Source organism: Bos grunniens, chromosome 8 (assembly GCF_055505025.1).
Source record: "Bos grunniens cultivar Pamir isolate PY7600 chromosome 8, Bosgru_T2T1.0, whole genome shotgun sequence".
Lineage (NCBI taxonomy): Eukaryota > Metazoa > Chordata > Mammalia > Artiodactyla > Bovidae > Bos > Bos grunniens.
Genome location: NC_141172.1, coordinates 24,268,344 through 24,290,684, shown reverse-complemented (window position 1 = coordinate 24,290,684; position 22,341 = coordinate 24,268,344). Strand labels below are relative to the sequence as shown.

The 22,341-nt window shown below is 39.9% G+C and overlaps 1 protein-coding gene across 13 annotated transcripts in view; it reads left to right on the top strand.

Moving 5' to 3' along the window:
* Window positions 1–22,341, top strand: part of ADAMTSL1 (ADAMTS like 1) — a 1,112,438-nt gene that overhangs the window by 743,074 nt on the left and 347,023 nt on the right. The window lies entirely within an intron of this gene.

Sequence of the window (22,341 nt, the reverse complement as noted above, 5' to 3'; positions counted from 1 at the left end):
ACAGAGGAGCCTGGCAGACTACAGTCCATGGGGCCGCGAAAAGTTGGACATGACTTAGCAACTAAACTCCAACAACTTTAGTGGGGAGTTAGTAAAATGAGGGAGAGTTAGTATGTTTGCTGTCTTGATTTCAAAGTCTATGCTTTGGATTAGGATGACAAGCCAAGTTTCAGGAACAAGCAGTTGCTACAGTGTCCTCTGTGCTATGCTTCACCATATAATGTTATATTTCACAAAGTAGACATTTTGAGAATCTTTGCCTCTCCCATGAAGACACTGTTTGAAATTTTTATGTCTTCAGAATTTCAGATATCACAATTAGCAGTATAAGAATAAACTTAAAATGTGTTTCAGTAATTTGTTGCTTCAAACTCACGTTTCTTTAAAACCTAACTCTATTTAGATGTAAAAGGAGTAACTATAGTGCAAATGACAACAAAAAATATGAGATGCCCTACAAGGTTCTGTGTATGTGAGAGGGACACAGACATATTAAGCCTTCATGAGGTCTGGAATCATAAGGCAGGGAAATTGTGGCAAGTCCAAGCACTTCTTAGGTAACAAAATGGAGTGATATTTACCTATCTGAAGGTTTCATGTGAATTTCAGATATGAATTTGAATATAGAATCTTACTGCTTTAAAGCTGGGAAAAGCCCAAGAGGTGATCTAATCAACAACCTAAAAAGCGGTATATTTGAATATCATTTGTGATATTTGGTGTTAGTTTCTTGCTCTAAGACTCTCAGTTTCTGTTGAGATGGAATTATGAAAGATGCAAAAGCTTTGGGAATGATAGAATTGTAAACCAAATAGATACAGAAAAGGGATTGTGTTGTTGGGAATGGCAACTAATAATAATAATAATAATAGTTTCTTTTGTATGTATACTGTTTGAACAAACCAAGACAGTTTTCCATTTTGTCAGTGAGGAAAAATGAGGGACCAGAAAGTTTGTGTGACTTTCTGCAAGTTTTATGGTTGGTCATGGCAGAAATTTCAGGTCTCTTGATATCTAGTCCAAAGTTGTACGTACTATATTACACTGATGAATGAACCAAAATAAACAAGATAGGCTGGCAAATTAGGTTTCATTTGTTTTTGTTGCATAGAAATTCAGTAGGGCTTCTTGCTTTCCAGATTAATCCTGCCAACTGGCTTCATGTATGTTGGCAAATGAAGCAACAGTAAATATGCCTCCCCAACTTCGATTCTTAAAAGTGTGACTTGTTAGATTTGGGGGCAAATGTAAATTACAGAATATCTGAAAAGAATGGTGACTTATACATGGAAATTGTAATCGGTTATTATTATTTTCTTCCTTTACTTGTCTTGTTAGAGGCAATAGTAGGGTAAAGGAGATGGTAAAGTTCAGATTGCATCTAGGTACTAGCAAGTAGCAGAATATCCCCAGCTACACAGTAAGAAGCGAGAAAGGTATTTGGGGAGTAAATCATGGTGGCTTGAATGGTAGACAGGATTATGGTCAACAGTGGGTGGCGAAGAAAGAGTTTTGGTGGAAAATAGACAATCCAAGCTCTTTTTAGAAAGTTGAGTATAGCTACAGTTATAGGATGCTCAAAGTGGACCCCTGGAAGTAAGGAGACCAGCTGAAAAAGAGACTCTTAGAGCAGCCAAGGTGAAGAAAAGCATGAGCCTGGACCAGGCCAGTGACAGCAGGAACAGAAAGGAAACAATGCCTAAAACCAGGAAGAAGTTTTCATTTTGACCATGATAAGAGCAGGGGAATAGTTTTTTATAAACAAAGAGAAATACATCAAATTAATTGTGCTCAGGGAATCAAAAACTACCACTTTTATTACGAATGTATAAGGGATATCATTTTGGATCCTTGTTACCACTACCATAATAGCCTATGTGTTTTCATGATTAAAACCTACTTGCATTTTATAAAAAGGAGGGAAGAAATAGAAAGAGACCCCAATAAGAGAAGAATATGATAGAAGCTAACAATCTATAAATGTGTGGATAACAATCCTAAAAATGTGCATAACTTTGCAGATAAAAATTGTAACATTGTCTCTTGGTGGGGAAGACCCCTGCAGAAGGGAATGGCAACGCACTCCAGTATTTTTGCCTGGGAATTCCCATAGACAGAGAAGTCTATTCGGTCGCATAGAGTCAGATACAACTGAGCAATTAACACACACACAACATTGTCAAAATGAAGAAATAATTGTTTATCTACCAAAAGAATGATGATAGAGAAATAAAGATGGAGTACTTAAATGCAGTATATACTCTTTAAGAAGGAGAAGAGTGAAATTAGTCACCAAAAGAAAAGCCCTCACTGCTTCCTATAAAGAGTGGACATACATAAATTCCATTCTACTTAGAAAAAAATTCCTTTATTCAGGCTGTAGCTGTATATTGGTGATTAGTATTTGTGGTTTGTGGTAAGAAACATTCAGAAAAAAATTTTTCATGATTTTTAAAACGCTGTCAAAAATCTTAATGCTTATTGAAATATGCAGTTTCTATAAAGAACGTCTCCTGGTTTCCTGAAAAAAATCATCTTCTCTGCCCCATATTCCCTTCTCCTCCATTTTTACCCCATTTATTGGGAATGCTCAGCTCTGTCTCTGACCTCACTTTGTTATTTTTTGGCCACACTGGGTCTTCACTGTTGCATGGGCTTTCTCTAGTCGTAGCAAGTGGAGGCCATTCTCTAGCTGCAGTGCACAGGTGTCTCATAGCAATGTGGCTTCTCTTGTTGCAGAGCACTGGTTTCTAGAGTGCGTGGGTTCAATAGTTGTGGCACATGGGTTTAGCTGCCCCATGACATATGGGTTCTTAATTCCCAGACCAGGGATCAAACCTGTGTCCCTTGCATTGACAGATGGATTCTTAACCACTGGACCACAGGGAAGTCTTTTATTATCACGTTTTTTTTTTTTTTTTTTTGGTAAGCTGCTTCAAATATTTTTGATGCTAGGCAGATATGAATTATAAACTCCACAGAAGCAAATATCTAGCTTTGGAGAGCGTCTTACCATGATAGAAAATAGCAGCATAACTAAGACATTTGTCACTTTTAAATACCAGTTATTCCAGTTATGCCTGTCTAATACTCAACAAAAATCCACTCCCTCAAAACCATTTGAGACTTTAACTCAAATAAAACTATGGTGACTTAGACTTCAAGAGACAAAAGTAATCTACAGATATTACTATTCACAGAGGAGGGAACTGGGACCTGCTGGGAGTTCCAAAAGTCATAAATGAGGGGGTTTTCCATATTTGTAGTGAATTTGCTTCAGGAAAATGTTAGAATCATTACTCCTTATAAGAGATACCTTATTCTTACTCAGTACTATCAAGCATCATATCAGGCAGTATATTCATTCTAATAGCAGTAGTAATATAAATATTAATCATAATAATAAAATATCTGCCATTTTTAGTAACTACCACATCTAGGCACTTTTCATGTATTTTACAGCTCTGCATATTAGATGACATTATTCTCTTTTCACAGGTGAAGGATGAGGCTCAAGTAGGTGATAGGACTCAATCAGAAATACCCAGCTCTGACTCTTAAGCCCTTATTGCTCCTGGTAAAACTGAGTAGACAGAGGCAGTGTGATGTTGAGTACTGGTCCCCAAACTTGACTGCCTTCCAGAATCACTTGGAGAGCTCTTAAAAGATGCAACTCTTAGGCTGTGTCCTCCAGAAATTCAGATTTATCCATTTGATGTTTTTAAAACATTCTCCTTATGACCTTAGTTGTTTGGCCAGATTTATGAATCACTTTACTGATGAAAGAGCAGGCAGGATTTAAAGTCAAAAGACACAGATTAGAATCTGAATTTTCTTTAATGATCTGTCTATGTAATGCTGATCAAGTTGCTTACCCTTGCTAAATGCTATTTTTACTCTGGAAAATAAGATTGTCTAGCAAACTGTAGAGCAGTGAGTGAGATCGTTCATGTGAAAATGCTTAATACACTGTCAAGTGCTATGACAAAGTGAAATACCCTGAACATCTTGCAAAATGTATTAAAGTGGTGGTTCCCTGTGTGGGACTTCAGAACTCTGTAACAATTCAAAAAAAGTTTATAGAATGAGATAAAGTAACTTGCTTCTTATTCTGCTAAGAACATTCAAGAAGAAAAGGAGACCTTCTATAATGTACTATCGCCATCATCATTTCACAAATGAAATTTTAATAACAAGAAAGCAATAAGAACTTGATTTCAAAATGAAGGATGGTCCTTTAAATATAGTCTGTCTTATGAGAAATTTACTACTCTGTACTTATTTTTTATCCTTTATCCAGAGCACAGAAATTGCTACTAACAGTGCTTCACAGCCCAGCATTTGGAAAGCACTGCCATTGAGATTATCTAGCCCAGCCCTGAGAAATATTGCTGCACTGGGTTATGTGATTTTCCCAGGATCTACCAGCTACTTAATGGCAGGCTAGAGGTCAGAGAATATGACTGTTTATCAGCATTTTTAAATTATGCCTTCTGTGTTATTTCTTCAGCCTCTCCCACTGGCCAAAACCTTGTCCAGCTTTAATTCGGTCATTTACACAAGAAAACAATAGGTTTAGTGAATCTCTTTTCAAACCACAGGCTTCCCTTTCCATCCCCCCTAGAATCTGAGCATTTTCTGCAGTAGGAGTGGTCATGTTGGTGTCTCTCCCCACCTTGCATCTTGGACTGAGAAACACCGGGCTTTCTGTTTGCTTATTATCCTTCTGAACTAGATAAGGCAGAGCCAAGAAGGCAGTTGTTATCTATGAATTGTTAAGAGCAAGTGCTCTGAAGTTGTACTGCCTGGGTTTGAGTCTAAGCTCCACCACCCATTTATATATGACTTTGAGCAAGTTCTTGAGCCTCGATTTTCTTATCTGCAAGATGAGGCTAATATCTGGAACTGCCTGATAGAAGGCAGTTCATATCACGATATGAGGATTATGTGATCAAATGCATTAAAGTGCATACTCTGTGCTTGAGCAGTACTAACTTTTGGTTGGAGAAGGCAATGGCACCCCACTCCAGTACTCTTGCCTAGAAAATCCCATGGATGGAGGAGCCTGATAGGCTGCAGTCCATGGGGGTGCTAAGAGTTGGACACGACTGAGTGACTTCACTTTCACTTTTTACTTTCATGCATTGGAGAAGGAAATGGCAACCCACTCCAGTGTTCTTGCCTGGGAGCCTGGTGGGCTGCTGTCTATGGGGTCACACAGAGTCGGACACGACTGAAGTGACTTAGCAGCAGCAGCAGCAGCAGTAGCAGCTTTTGGTAGGAGTAGTACTCAAGTTGTTTCTGTCTTTTTCTTCTTTATGGCCTTTTTGAGCACATGGTTTAATGTGGTTATAATACTGAAAGGGATCCTGACTTCCAGCAAATGAACAGACCTTCTGTTAATTTCCTATTGCGACCGTCTTTTGCTAATAGCTCCACATTGCACCATTATCAACTCCTGATCCAGAGCAGTGAATTGCGTCCTGTACAGAGTTAATGAGCCATCACAAATAGGATCAGCTCTATTAGTGCTGCTGTTATTCATTTATTTTCATTATCCAAATTACCCCATTTATATTTGTTATAAAGCACAAAGCCAGTTTCTGTTTTAAATATGAAAAAAAAAGTAGCATAAATTTACAGATGGAACATGTGCTGCTGTTAAAAATAATTTTGAGGTTATTTTGAAGTCAAATACAGAAGAGTGCGTTTTATTTTCATAATTAATGAAATTCATTGGTTGATGTCTAATCTACATATATCAAAAGACAAAGTGTGAATATAAGCCCACTCTTTTGTAATGAATCTGCATATTTATAATACTGCACAGTCCTGTTTCAGAAAACAAGGCATTTCATAAAGGAAAAGGAGAATTCAAGTAATGTCTTATATAATGTTGTTGTAAAATGAATAACACAATAAAGAAATAAGCAATAACTTGGATCATGGAGTTTTGATGTCTATACTATGGTGACATAAAAATAAACCGTAGTTCTAACAAAGAAGTTCTTTCCATTTTTAATAATTCCTGTGGTGAGTAGTTTGAAATGAATTGAATGGAATGATTATTTCTCCATCTCTGTCTGTGACCTAAGTCACTAGTATCAAATGTCTACCAGTTATTCTAAAGGTGGTGATGTCAGAAACCTGGACTTGGCTGGTTTTCCTTCTGTTTTGTAATCTAATTCCACATGGAAGCATGGCATTGCTTTAGAGATTTACTGTATCACTTCTCTTTTTTTCCCCTTTGCGTGACACAGTAAAGATGAACTATTTATTACCTACTAGTTGACTTTTAAGAAATTAATTTCTCATCATTATATATCTGTTCTCCTAACAGTCTGGTGGGTGCTGAGGTTACAGCATTAAATATCATCTCTCAGGAATGGTACCTTCTAGGGCTATTGTGAAAAATTCAATTTGTTTGTTTATTTAACAAATATTTACTTAGGAGCTAGCATTGTGCTAGATCCTGGAAATACATGAATGGACAGGGAAAAAACACAGTCCCCACCCTCAAAGAACTGACACTCAGAGGGGAAATGAACCAAGTGGACAGGAAAGTGTACAATTACCCTATATTGTATTCTCCTAACTGTGAACAGGAGTTTACAGTGAAAACAGGAGTGTTCTTTCTAAAATACAGATTTAACTTCATTTCTTGTCTGCTGGAAGCATTCCAATTGCATTCTATCAGTCACCTTCAAGAAGAAGAAAGCCCAGATTTCTTTACATGGTAGCTTTCTTTACTGGGTGGCTTGAAAAAAAAAAAAAAAGACATTTATTCTCCCACAATTCCGGAGGCTAGAAGTACAGAGCACTACTTCCTCTGAGGCTCTGGGTAGAATCTATCTTTGCCTCTTCCTAACTTCTACGGGTGGCTGTCAGTCTCTGTACCTTCACAAAGCCCTCTCCCCTCTGGGTCTGTGTGTCTCTGTCTTTCTTTACATAGCACTTTCCTCCCAATGTCTCTGTTTTCTCTTCTTATAAGGACATCAGTGATATTGGATTAGGGCCCATTCTAATTGAGTATGACCTCATTTTAACTTAATTACATCTGCCAAGACACTATTTCCAAATAAGATCACACTCACAGGCACTGAGGGTTATAATTTCAACACATCTTTCCTTGGAGACACAATGCAATCTGCAGTAGCATACATCCTTGTTTATTTTTACATAGTACAAATGTATATATATATATATGTTCATATACATGCATGTCTATACACACACACACACACACACACATGTAATTTGAATAATTTGTAAGAGCCACAGTGGGATAAATTTAGACTGTGACAAATCAAAGGGGTATTTGACCAAACATGGAATCAAGAAATGCTCAGAGGAAGAGGTAGCTGGAAACACCTAACTAGCACCTAGAATTGAAGAAATAAAGGGCTGGACATCAGGATCTATGTCATGAGGAGCTAAATAACCTATAAGAAGATTGGGATTGTATAATACTAACAGCCAAAGAGTGCCAGTGAAATAATTCAAGCAAATGCAAAGTAAAGTGAGATGTGTATTTTAGAAAGAGTACTCTATTTGCACAGAGGGCAGTGGATTAGAACAGGCTCCAAGTTAGTTGGATTAAAAGAAGAGATTTTAAAACAAATCAGGAGACAGATTCATTTGGACTTGGTGACTGGTGAAATACAATAGGAGAGAAAAATTGAGAGTTGAAGACTATGCTCGAGTTTCTAGTTTGTAGTTTAAGCAACATATGGTGCTGCTGTTCATTAGGATAGAACATAGGAGAAAGGCAAGGGGTTGGTTTGGTGCAGAGATAAGGAGATGATATAATATGTGCAACATGCTGTCTACCATCTGACGGTCACTCAGTGAAACCTGTCCTTTCTTCCTCCCTCTTAATTCTGTCTTCTTAATTGTGATGGAAACTTGCATTTCCCTCAAGTTTATATGATCATAGCCCTGTTTATGTATGTTTAAAAATTTGTCAGGGTAATCTTTTCTGGGACCACATGCCAGTTAGATAACAAGTCAACCTGAGTGTTTGTCACTTTTAGGAAAAACTGAAGTGTACAGTGTATAGTGTTTTGAAGTTCCTTGAGGTCTCTTCTATATTTGAACAGGTAAGAGACAGGGAGGAGAAGGAAATGGAAACCCACTCCAGTATTCTTGCCTGGAGAATCCCATGGGCAGAGGAGCCTGGTGGGCTACTGTCCACAGAGTCGCACTGAGTCGGACACGACTGAAGCGACTTAGCATGCATGCATGCATTGGAGAAGGAAATGGCAACCCACTCCAGTATTCTTTCCTGGAGAATCCCGGGACAGAGGAGCCTGGTGGGCTGCCAACTATGGGGTTGCACAAATTGGGACACGACTGAAGTGACTTAGTAGCAGCAGCAAGTGACAGGGAAAGTGACACTCCACCAGGTCTCATTCTTCTCATAATATCTTCTACCTGCCACCCCAGTTGGGTTCTTTATTCATATATCCTCTGTACTCATAGAAAGAATTTCTTTGCTGTATCAGAAATTTTTTTCATCATGATATATTCCGCTTCTTAGGTGGGAAACCCTTCTTTGCATAGCTTTCATAAAAAAATTTTTGAAAGTTATATCCATCTCAGTTTTGTCTTGAAATTCAGCATGGACTGGGAAAAATAGAATCATTGATTTTGTTTTCCCAAAGAGATTCTGTGAAGTTGATGAAGGCCGAGTGAATCTAATTACTTAAAAGCTTTCAATGTTTATCATTTTTCATGCTGTGTAATTCATGCAATGCATTATATTGCGTGTGATTCTTGTGCCAATTTGAGGAGATATCTTTATTATTTCTTTATAATATCTTTATTATTTCCATTTTATAAATGAGAAAATTGAGGCTCATAGAAGGTCATACAACTTAAAAAAGGCAAAGCTATCATTTGAATCCTATTATTTCTATTATATGTTACCCTTTCCTCTGAGAAGATATTCTAATAATGAAGCAGAGTATCAGTATGCCCTGGGGGAGGTGTGAGTTTACTTAGTCATCTCCTACTCTTTGTGGCCCCATGGACTGTAGCCCACCAGGCTCCCCTGTCCATGGAATTCCCCAGGCAAGAATACTGAAGTGGTAGACATCACCTTCTCCAGGGGATCTTCTTGACCCAGAACTCAAACCCAAGTTTCCTGCATTACAGACAGATTTTTTACCATCTGAGCCACTTTGTTGATTGGGGTATGAGTATGTATTCATCCTATAATACTTTGTCTCATGAATGATTCTTTAGGCCTCTTGTTTATAGAAATGCCGAACATACTAAATTTTACCAAATCATCTTTAATAGTGTTTCAGCACTGTTAGTAACTACAAAGTTTGGGTTTCCGCTTATTACCCTCACTTCTAACACTAACTTCAAGTTGAGGCTCCTCAAGACTACTCTCAGGTTAGATAATTCACTAGAAGGATTTGTATAACTCACTAAAAGATGTTATACTCAGTTACAGTGTATTACAGTCAATGGATACTAATTAAAATCAGCCAAGGGAAGAGGTGCACAAAGCAGGGTCCAGAAGATTTCAAGTGCAGACCTTCTACTTGTCCTTTCCTGGAAGAGTGTTGTGAATGGCACTTACTTCTCCCAGTAGCAGTGTGTGACAATACGCATGGGCTATTGACAACCAGGGAACTCCCCCAAGCCTTGGTATCCATAGGTTTTATTGAGGCTCCATCACATAGACTTGGTTGACCTTATGCGTGGAGCTCTTTCATCTCCAGCCCCTCCAGAGCCTGAGTTGATACCACATGGCTCAAAGCCCTCATCATAAATCACACCGCTAGCCTGGACTCTCTGGCATGGCCCAAGGCCCCAGACAAACAAAGACATCTTATTGGTCAGAAAATGACAAGAGCTTAAAAAGTGCCTCCCAGGAGCCAAGGGCCAAGTCCAGACTCTTTGGGCAAAATTTATCCCTAACCACATATCACTTTTTGAAGTTGTTTATTCATTCGATAAATATTTAATGATTATCGTTGGTCATTAGGCTATGCCCTGGGGTACATAGCAGTGAGTGGAACTCAAGCCCTCCCCTCAAGGAGCCCATGCCTCAGCTTTCTGCAGCAATGGTAGCTAAAGAAAAACTGCCCTAGTTTTCCTTCATGTGCTATTTCTAACTTTGGAGAATCACTTTATTACCTGTGAGAAGATTCCACGAAGATAATCACAACACTCACATTGACTAGACATCCTCTTTCTGTGCGGGTTGACTCTTAAAATGTGGTACAGAATCATGTAGCTGCTTTGGAAGACAGCCTGGCAGTTCCTCAAAATGTTAAGCGTAGAGTTACCATGGGAACCAGCAATTCCACTCCTAGGCATATACCCACCAAAAAAGAAAAAAACCTGTTCTTACATGTTTATAGCAACAGTATTCATAATAGCCAAAAAGCAGAAACAACCTATCAACTGGTGAATGGATAAATGAAATGTGATCTAATCATACTATGGAATATTATTCCACAATAAAAATTCATGAAATACTGATACATATTATAACATAAATGAACCTTCAAAACATGCTAAGTGAGAAAAGCCAGTTGTAAAAAATTCCATATTCTATTATCCCATATATATGGAATGTGAGAATAGGCAAGACATTCCATATAAATGCAATAATAAAATATGTAACAAAAAGTGAATTAGTGGTTGCCTAGAGCTGGAACTTGGAGTAGAATAGGGGGTGACTACTGATGGTTCAGGGTTTCTTTTGAGAGTGATGAAAATATTCTAAACAAATTTTAGTGATGTTTTCACAATTTACAAACATATTAAAGCCATTGAATTTTATACTTTAAATGGGTAGATTTTAGAGTATGAGAATTACATCTCAAAGAAATATTTTTCAAATGTTCAAAGATTCAGAAATCTATACACTATAAATCTAAAGGCTATGTTGGCTGCAAGTGAATAAGCTTGCTCTTTGACAGAGTTAATAAACTCACCCATTAGTCTAGGTGGGTGTCCTCTTCGTTTATTATTGTTCTAAGAAGTCATTTAGAATCCTAAGATTTCCTAGGTAGTAAAACTGCTTTGGAAACCAACACAGAATATATTGTTAATAAACATATGCTAAATGAAAGTAATGAATTACTTTGCTGACAAAGGTCCATCTAGTCAAAGCTATGGTTTTTCCAGTAGTCACGTATGGATGTGAGAATTGGACTATAAAGAAAGCTGAGCACCTAAGAATTGATGCTTTTGAACTCTAGTGTTGGAGAAGACTCTTGAGAGTCCCTTGGACTCCAAGGAGATCCAGCCAGTCCATCCTAAAGGAGATCAGTCCTGAGTATTCATTGGAATGACTGATGCTGAAGCTAAAACTCCAATACTTTGGGTACCTGATCCAAAGAACTGATTCACTGGAAAAGACCCTTATGCTGGGAAAGATTGAAGGTGGGAGGAGAAGGGGACGACAGAGAGGAGACGGTTGAATGGAATCACTGACTCAATGGACATGAGTTTAAGCAAACTTTAGGAGATGGTGATGGATAAGGAAGCCTGGCAGGCTGCAGTCCTGGGGTGTCAAAGAGTCAGACACGACTGAGTGGCTGAACTGAACTGAATGGATAGTGGTTTCAGGCTGGAAGTTGAACATCTTTCAAAATGTTTTTAGGGAAATATTTGGATCTGAGAAGGTCTTTTCTTTAGTAAGCTTCTAGAGTGGCTCAGCTGGTAAAGAATCTGCCTGCAATGCAGGAGACCTGGGTTCGATCCCTGAGTCAGGAATATCCCCTGGAGAAGGGCATGGCAACCCACTCCAGTATTCTTTCCTGGAGAATTCCATGGACAGAGGAGCCTGATGGGCTACTGTCCATGGGGTTACAGAGAGTTGGACACAACTGAGCAACTAACATTTTTACTTTCTTTAGTAAATTTTCAACAAAGCATTATTCATTTAGCTACATTATGTATTAACTCTGCTACTGCATTCACTGAGGGAATTTGAAATCTTGCAGTTGAATCATTCCATTTTACATTTGAAGTCCAGATAAGTTCAATCAGTTTTTAAGATAGGACTGCCATGTGGTCTGGAATTCAGCTTTTGGTGAATATGAAAGTATGTGTCATAATCCCTGTCTTCAAGAAGCTTCCAATCTGTGGGTGATTAGGCTCAAACCCAAAAAATGATAATCAGCAGCAGCATGAGACACGAGGAGGAGCTTTAGTTTGGGACTGAAACAGATTGAAGTTTGAAATCTGACTTCCAAATTTACTTTCTGTGTAATCACAGGCTAATTTATTAGACTAATTAAGCCTCACATCTCATCAAAAATAGAGGTAATAGTGCCCATGTTAGCAATAGCAATGAGCTAATTTTTATTGAACACCTATGTGCCAGGCACTGTGCTATGTAAGCATTTAACATATATTATCCCCTTTAATCCTCATATGAACAAGTGGTCATGTTATTACCATTTTAAAGAGGAGGGAAGTAATGCTTCAGTTCAGTTCAGTTCAGTCGCTAAGTCGTGTCCGACTCTTTGCGACCCCATGAATTGCAGCATACCAGGCCTCCCTGTCCATCACCAACTCCCGGAGTTCCCTCAAACTCTCCATCGAGTCGGTGATGCCATCCAGCCATCTCATCCTCTGTTGTCCCCTTCTCCTCCTGCCCCCAATCCCTCCCAGCATCAGAGTCTTTTCCAATGAGTCAACTCTTCGTATGAGGTGGCCAAAGTATTGGAGTTTCAGCTTTAGCATCAGTCCTTCCAAAGAACACCCAGGACTGATCTCCTTTAGAATGGACTGGTTGGATCTCCTTGCAGTCCAGGGGACTCTCAAGAGTCTTCTCCAATACCACAGTTCAAAAGCATCAATTCTTCGGCACTCACAGTCCAACTCTCATATCCATACATGACCACTGGAAAAACCATGGCCTTGACTAGACGGACCTTTGTTGGCAAAGCAATGTCTCTGCTCTTGAATATGCTATCTAGGTTGGTCATAACTTTCCTTCCAAGGAGTAAGCGTCTTTTAATTTCATGGCTGCAATCACCATCTGCAGTGATTTTGGAGCCCAAAAAAATAAAGTCTGACACTGTGTCCACTGTTTCCACATCTATTTCCCATGAAGTGATGGGACCGGATGCCATGATCTTAGTTTTCTGAATATCGAGCTTTAAGCCAACTTTTTCACTCTCCTCTTTCATTTTCATCAAGAGGCTTTTGAGTTCCTCTTCACTTTCTGCCATAAGAGTGGTGTCATCTGCATAACTGAGGTTATTGATATTTCTCCCGGCAATCTTGATTCCATTTTGTGCTTCTTCCAGCCCAGCATTTCTCATGATGTACTCTGCATAGAAGTTAAATAAGCAGGGTGACAATATACAGCCTTGACGAACTCCTTTTCCTATTTGGAACCAGTCTGTTGTTCCATGTCCAGTTCTAACTGTTGCTTCCTGACCTGCATATAGGTTTCTCAAGAGGCAGGTCAGGTGGTCTGGTATTCCCATCTCTTTCAGAATTTCCCATAGTTCATTGTGATCCACACAGTCAAAGGCTTTGGCATAGTCAATAAAGCAGAAATCGATGTTTTTCTGGAACTCTCTTGCTTTTTCCATGATCCAGCGGATGTTGGCAATTTGATCTCTGGTTCTTCTCCCTTTTCTAAAACCAGCTTGAACACCTGGAAGTTCACGGTTCATGTATTGCTGAAGCCTGACTTGGAGAATTTTGAGTATTACTTTACTAGCGTGTGAGATGAGTGCAGTTGTGTGGTAGTTTGAGCATTCTTTGGCATTCCCTTTCTTTGGGATTGGAATGAAAATTGACCTTTTCCAGTCCTGTGGCCACTGCTGAGTTTTCCAAATTCACTGGCATATTGAGTGCAGCACTTTCACAGCATCATCTTTTAGGATTTGAAATAGCTCAACTGGAATTCCATCACCTCCACTAGCTTTGTTCGTAGTGATGCTTCCTAAGACCCACTTGACTTCACATTCCAGGATGTCTGGCTCTAGGTGAGTGATCACACCATCGTGATTGTCTTGGTTGTGAAGATCTTTTTTGTACAGTTCTTCTGGAGATTAAGTACTGTTGATTCATTGATTCAGTAAATATTGATTGAACATTAGCTGGGCATTAGGCTAAACACTAGGAGTGCAGCTAAGTCCAAAATGCAGTGGGAGCAGGTTTTGTTTTTGTTTAGTTGCTGAAAGAAGGAGCATTTGGAAGGAGCACTCTTATTCAGTTCTGGGCAGGTAGAAAGGTTTGGCAGTCTCATGTCCCCTCTTTACCAACACCAACAGTCCCACAGTGAGAATCCACAGGGGAGCTGATGCTCCCTCCCCTCTCCTGCACCTGTTTTTCATCTTATTTCCTTTGTCTTATATGAGTTTTCATAACCAACTAGCCCGTAAGATTGAGACCTCCTAACTGGCAGAGACTGTATCCTACTTACTCATCTTTATATCAAGTTTCTTTACGTCGAGTTAATCAATGTAAGACTGTTGCATGGAATGATCAACGAATCAATAAATCTCTCTGTTGACTATTGCTGTCCCTTAATGACTGAGTCATCTCTAAATCATGCAAATTATTCATCCTAAATGCCTTTTTTATCTTTTAATTTATTTGAGCCTTGTTCTCATTTCCTTCAGTCTGTCAAACAAAGTCCATTTATGTGAGTCTCAATTTTTTTGTTTTATGATACTAGGCTAGAAGTAATTTAGAATCTGAGGCCTTGTGCCATATGCTCTTTATTTACCATGGCTTAGAAGATGACTCAGATCTACCCAGAACCTTCTCCATCAAGATAACTGTTGGTTTTCTTCATATATCAACCAGATTCTCTGGATGAGCTCTCAGTGCTGAAGTCATTAGATCCTTCCCAGGATTAAACTCACAAAATGCTAACTTTCCAAAGGCCATAAATATCAATCAGGGCTCCAGTGTGATGTAGTTTCTTTCCCCAGTGTATATTAGAAAACGGGTCTGGAGATTGTTTGTTCCTACAGTATATTCCATGAGTAAATTAGATGATCTTCAGACATAACTCTAATTACTCCAACTCTTTGCATAACTAATATGGTTATCAAGTTTGGGACCATAAAATGCTAATATTCCCAAACACTTGAAATGCAAGGTTTAAGTATGTCAGAAATTTGAAAGATTTGAAACTCTGCCTTATGTTTAAAAGAAATGTTTTAAATTTCCTTAAAAGTAAAATTGAGGAAGCCTTTTTTGAAATTGAGTGTCTTAAGACCTGCATATAATTATTTTTAAATGTTAAAGATTAAATCAGTAAGTAATTATCCTTTACCTGACTGGCATAGCTCCAAACCTATATCAAGTTAGGTAAAGGAATACTTTTTTAAAGGTGTTGTAGCTATTTTAATTGCCAAAATCCTTAATAAAACACAATTTAAAGAATCAGGTACCTTCCAGATTTTGAACCATGAACATAACTTTACCCAAATTTTGTCATATTCATGGTTGCCAGAGACCCTCTTGAAACATTCCTAGGAGGGGCCATTTGCCCCTCATCAGGAAAATCCACCCAAGTACTAGGATTAGTGTAATAAACCCCACCGGTCCTTTCTGTTGCGTCTTGAGTTCAACTGCCCCTAAGGAATTCAGATCAAGAAGGAACAAAGTGTTATTGCTTTGGGCTAACTCCTTGTGATCCAAGAGAACACTTTAAGAATCTGTAAAATCTAGAGATAAAGACAAGAAATTATCTATGGTAGATAGGACACAGAAGCCAAAACAAATTCAGAGACCTCAGGAGATACGTTGAATCTTTTTGCAAAGCTAATCACAAAACAGTGGCTTTGCAAAGAACCTTGGCAGTCACCAACTGAGTCTGCATTCTGTTTCTGAGGACACAGAGTGTCAGAGTGCGTGGCATGTGATTTACCCAAGGTCTCCCAACTTGCAAGTGACAGAGGCAAGAAGACTTGAAGCCAAGTCTCCCAGCTCCAGACCCAGTGCTTAATTTATATTAAGTGAAAACGCTTTTCATATGTGTGTTTCTCAAGAACCTTTAAGAGTTTAAAGTATTTTCTTTTGAGTTGGATTATTTCCTCATTTGTTAGTTTCTTTCACCATCACTAAGTGCATTTTGGTCCCTCAGCTAAATTTTCCTTCTGTATGGCCAAATTATCACAGAACGTCCCACTTGCTTAAAAATAGTTGTACTATAAAAGAAAATACAAGTGGAAAACTTTGCCAACAATAAACATTCTAGAAAACTTAATGCACACCACTTTCATTCCTACAGAGATGCCAAGTAAAAACCCACAGCACCTGCAAGCTGTAGCAACCACAGAGCGGCCAAGGGCTGGTGGCTCGTTAGTCCTCTGAGCACTTAGGTTTACAATCGCCCTTGTGTACTTGTTTAGTGTCTTTGCCATCAGAATTGTGGGTAGTTTTAAAAAACAAACAGATGCTTCAGGGGAAGACGAGGGGGGAGGGAAGCTTGGGAAGAAGTAGCCAGAGTCACATTAAAATGAAAGCACATAGCCAGTGTTTTGTTTTCTCAAGTTCTGAACTTTTCTTGACCGCTGTCCTTTCTCTGTCCTCTGGGATTCCCCTGGTGAGGAAGGAATTCCTCCCATTGGATGATTCTTAGCTTTTATGGCCCAAACCTCAGTATCACTGTTGATTGATAGGAGGATGGTTAATTTCTTGATTCATCCATCCAGGCAACAGTCTTTTATTGAGCAACACAGTATCTGTGCAGCCATTTCCACTCCTGATGTTATGAGAGCTGAGCCAGAGATAAAAGGTTATTCTTTTTCTTCTTTTGACTAGGAATAGCAAGAATACCTTTTGCTGGGGTAAAAGATATAATTTGATTAGTTAAGGCAAAGACATACTCAGTGGTGAAGTGGATACAGCTCTCCTGACACTTAACTTTTCCATCTCCAAGGTGGGCCCTGGAACAGGCATATATGGCAAGTGCTGAGGGGGTGAAGGTTTAGAAGTGGGTAAGATCCCACCTGGCTAAAGGAGCTAAGTATCCTCACGCAGGTGCTTTTTCTTAAAAAACTGGGAAAATATTTTTCATTTTGAGACATGCTCTCTTAGGCAGTACGTATATGTAAAATGGTTTCATCAAGGCTTTGTCAGACCAGCCTATTTCCTAGTATTGTTCAAAGTTTCTCTTTATAGTTTGGCATACAGTTTTTTCATTTTCTCCCCAGATGGTTTTCATGGCTCTAAAGCAGAGTTTGGAAACTAGTAACCAAATATATCCCACTGGCAACTTTTGTTTGGTACGCATAGAATGGTTTTGTGGAAATTTGAATTAGTTGCCAGGATTTAAATACATTGTTTCCAGTAAAAATCCCAAGTCACAACATAACCTTTAAGAACAATCAGATGTGCTACATTTGGTCTGCACCCCAACATGGCGACCATTAGACAGAGCTGACTAGTTGCTGAGACCTCAAGATGGTGCCAACACTTTCAAGTATCCTTTGTTATCTACGTAGCCTGAACTCTGTCGCTGTTTGCATTCCTGACCCTTCCCCAAAGGATATGTAGGCTAGACATGTCTCAAAGAAAGGAATAAGAGTCAAAACCCATCATCACAACTAGAAATAATTAATCTACCTTATATATTGAATACTAATCATGCCAGATACTTGGTTTCCCAGCTGGTGCTAGTGCTGAAGGATTCACCTGCCGATGCAGGAGACATAAGCGACTTGGGTTCGATTCCTGCTTTGGGAAGATCCCCTGGAGGAGAACACAGCAACCCACTCCAGTATTCTTGCCTGGAGAATCCCATGGACAGAGGATATGGTCAGAGGACAGTCCATATGGTCCAAAGAGTCAGACACGACTAAAGCAACTTAGTAGCAGCAGCATGCCAGACACTATGCCAAGCACTTGACATACTGTTAAACTTCACAGGAACCCATTCTATAGCCCACACATTTAATTTGCTAGTCCAGGGTCATACAGCTTGTGAGTTGCTTACTTGAGATTTTAACTTAGGTCTGTTGGACCCTAAAATCTATGTTTTTCATGATATTATAAACCCTCTCAGAATCACTTCTGCCAACCCAGTTACCTTGCTGAATTTCAGGTATGTAAGAATCCCAACTGGATGCCAAGGATTAGGTATCCTATTGGCCACTGGGTTTCCAGTTTCTATCAGGAAGAAAAAGGAAAACTTAGTGAGGTTTCTTCTGCTCAGATCTTACCCTCCAGTTAAGGAACAGCCCTAGATACTAACACATAGAGCTATTCTCCTGGGTAAAAGGAACTATTGTGATAATATATTCTAAGTCAATTTGAAGCCACATGAAAGGCTTTTTAAAAAAAACATTTAAATATCAGGTAAGGACCAACTAGACAGCATGTTAAAAAGCAGGGATATTACTTTCCTGATAAAGGTCCATCTAGTCAAAGCTATGGTTTTTCCAGCAGTCATGTATGGATGTGAGAGTTGGACCATAAAAAAGGCTGAGTGCCAAAGAATTGATATTTTTGCACTGTGGTGCTGGAGAAGACTCTTGAGAGTCCCTTGGACTTCAAGGAGATCAAACCAATCAATCCTAAAGGAAATCGAACCTGAATGTTCGTTGGAAGGACTGATGCTGAAGCTCCAATACTTCAGCCACCTGATGCAAACAGCCGATTCACTGGAAAAGACCCTGGGAAAGATTGAAGGCAGGAGGAGAAGGGGATAACAGAGGATAAGGTGGTTGGATGGCATCACTGACTCAATGAACATAAGTTTGAGCAAACTCCAGGAGATAGTGAAGGACAGGGAAGCCTGGTGTGTTGCAGTCTATCGGGTTACTAAAAGTTGGACATAATTTAGCAACTGAACAACAAAGAGCAGCAGAGGTTGCGGAGGAGTGGGTGGACGTGTAGTGCATCTCTCTCCACGGATACATCAGGATACACCTCTGACACAGAAGTGCATGCAGAACACCAGCTGAGAGCAGAGAGGAGTACCTGACCAGCAGAAAAGAATATATAGAACCACACAAAACTAGGTAGGACGAAGGAACCAGGGGCAAAATCAGGAGTGTTAGTGGGACAGGACCTGCCATCAGTGGGTGGGGGAACTGAAGCAGGGGTCTGATCCCCACATCAGGGCAATTGTCTGAATCAGAGAGGAAACATTTAAGGCTGAGAGTGAAACAGCTGATCTGTGGCAGCCTAAATGGATTGAGAATCAGTGCTTGCCACAGCCATACATACCCAGAAGGCACATCGGCTGGGAGCTGTAGTTCAGGGATTGTGGAGCAATCCTAGGGCAAGGGCTGCTATTGACTCTAGAGACAGATCGAGGGGCTGTGAGGGAGGAGACTGTGGTGGGAAATGCCTGTGGAGGAAAGCCAGGCAGCCATGGAAGCAAGGGGATACTGCTGAGTCACGTGTAGAGGGTGGATCTATCACCATAACCTCTCTCCCTCTACCTGCCAACATTGACAGCTGATCAATAGAGAGGCTGGCCCATTAAACACCTGATGCACTGAACTACAGAGTAGGACCCCACCCAGGGTGCTCCTGTAAGTGATTGAATCGCAGAACTACAGGATAAGACCCCACCCAGGGTGTACCTTTAAGTGCCTGATGTGCCCAATCTATGGAGTAGGACCCCAACCAGGGGGGCCCCTGTATGTGCCTGATGCACCAAACAAGAGAAGGACCCCAGGCAAGGGAGCCCTTTAAGGGCCTGAACGAGTGGAGCTACGGAGAAAGACTGGCCAAAGAGGCCTTCTGATTGCCAGCTACAAGAGGCTCAAAAACAAGACTCTGATAGGGCCATAACTTCTGCGGCAGAGGCCGTCCATGTCCGTGCACACTTGGTGCCACCAGGATCCCCTCAAGCCTAGTAGCTGCACTGTTCACACTCAACTCTCACTAGAGGAGAGCTGCCACAGACAAAAAAAAGTCTTATGTCTATGCACACAGGGTTGCTTTGGTGGTGTCCAACTCTTTGCAACCCTGTAGACTGTGGCCTGCCAGGCTTCTCTGTCAGAGGGTTCTCCAGGCAAGAATACTAGAGCATATTGGCCAATACTGGTTGCCATACCCTTCTTGAGCACTATATTTCCTGCTTCCCTAGCCACCAACTCCCCTGAGTACCCGGTGCTGCCAGAACTGCTGTGACCCAAGCGTTGCACCACCTCCACACCTGGCCCTCACAAGCTCAAGTCCTCCAGGGCAGCCTCAGGAGCAAACCCCAGTGGATGATCCACATGCAGAGGTGGAAATAAAACCACAGTTGAAACCCAGGGGCAGTGTGGCTAAGCAAGAAGACCCAAAACCTTCCCACCAGCTGTACAAACTGCAGATTAAATCCACACAATCAACTAGGCAGACTCTGTGTCTATGGAATATATAAAAAGACATTGAGAGCGCCAATGTCTTTTTTCCAATTTCTTTTGGAAAACACAAAAGAAAATGCACTAGTTCTCATAGCTGTGGACATTAGAGGCAAGAACTCACAGGTGTAGGACCAGATTAGAATCTGGGCTGCCCCCACCCCAGGTCCAGAGATCAGCACAGAGTTGGAGGGCATCCTAGGAAGATGAGGGGGACCGTGACCCCCAGCAAGGGAAAGGCTTCTGACAGCAGTGACTCAAGAAAAACATTTATTGTTCATATGTTTTGACTTGTTTTGTAGATTCTTTTGGACTTTTTTTCTCCCCCGCCCCCCACTTCTGTTGTTGTTGTCAATTTTATTGGCACTGTGAAATCTAAGCTTTTGAGCTTCTTAGTTTTTTTACAATCAGTCACATTTTCTATTGTTGTTATAAACCTTTGCCTCTGTGTTGGGCTTTTGCAGTTCTGTGGAGCTTACCTTTTTTTTTTTTTTTCCTTTTCTCTTTTTTTTACTTTTTAATTTTTTAAATCTATTATTATTTTTTCAACATTTATTCCTTTGTTTGCTTTTCCTACTCTTCTTTTCCCCTTGCAGTTAACCTTTGATGTATATAAAGCTTCTTTATCTACCTCTAACTTTTTCAAGACTCTGATGCTGGGAGGGATTGGGGACAGGAGGAGAAGGGAACGACAGAGGATGAGATGGCTGGATGGCATCACCGACTTGATGGACATGAGTTTGAGGGAACTCCGGGAGTTGGTGATGGACAGGGAGGCCTGGCATGCTGCGATTCATGGGGTCGCAAAGAGTCTGACATGACTGAGTGACTGAACTGAACTGAACTGATTTAACTTTTTATATCTATTCTTTCTTTCTTTTCTTTCCTCTCAACATATTTGTTAGTTTTGTTTTCATTGCTTTATTCCCCACTTGGCACCTTGCTTTACTTTTGTTTTCTAGTTTGCGCTCTAGTTAGTTTTGTTCTTAACTGATAAATATAATTTTTTATTTCCTTTTTTTGCCAGGTCAATCTGCTGTACTTAATTTTTGTTGGACTGTTTTGACTTTGCTTATGGGTGTATATGTATATGTGTATATTCCATCAATTTAATTATTATTTGCCTGATTTCATGACTGCTATTTGTCTGGGGTTCATCTTTGGTTTCTCTTTTGGATATTTGTTTTAATCTCACTTAATGCCATAACAAACCACCTGTGGAATCTTCATTCATGAACAGAGATCAAGCCCTGAGCCTTTTGCGTGGGTGAACTGACTCCAAGACCCTAAACTACCAGAGAACTAACCCTAGGGAGTATCAAATAGTCAGAACTCACACAAACGAAACCACTTGAATACAAGATCCAGCATCACCCAACCCAGCACCCTGTGCAGGACGTCTCATCTAAACAACAAACAAAACAAAAATACAAGCCCAATCATCAGCAGACAGGACTACCACCTCACTCAGCCTTGCCCATCAAAGGAAAAACAAACAAACGAACAAAAACTCAGCACAAATCTCACCCTATACAAAACTTACACAAACCACTGGACCAACGTTAGGAGGGCAGAATCCAAAAGGAAGAAAAAATTCAACCTTGACATCTGGGAAAAGGAGACCTGAAACACAATAAGTTTAAAAAAAAAAAAATAATGAAAGGGCAGAGAGTTAGTGTTAGTGTTAGTTGCTCAGTCGTCCCTGACTCTTTGCGACCCCATGGACTGCAGCCCACCAGGCTCCTCTGTCCATGAGATTTTCCAGGCAAGGATACTGGAGTGGGTTTGAAGGAACAAACTAGAAACACAGAACTCAAAATAAATGAAGAGGAAATAGGCAAACTACCTCAAAAAGAATTCAGAATAATTATAGTAAAGATGATCAAAAACCTTGAAAACAAAATGGAGAAAATGCAAGAGCCAATTAACAGAGATTAGAAGAATTAAATAAACATACAGAGACAAACAACACAATTACTGAAACTAAAATTACTCTAGAAAGAATTAATAGCAGAATATCTGAAACAGAAGA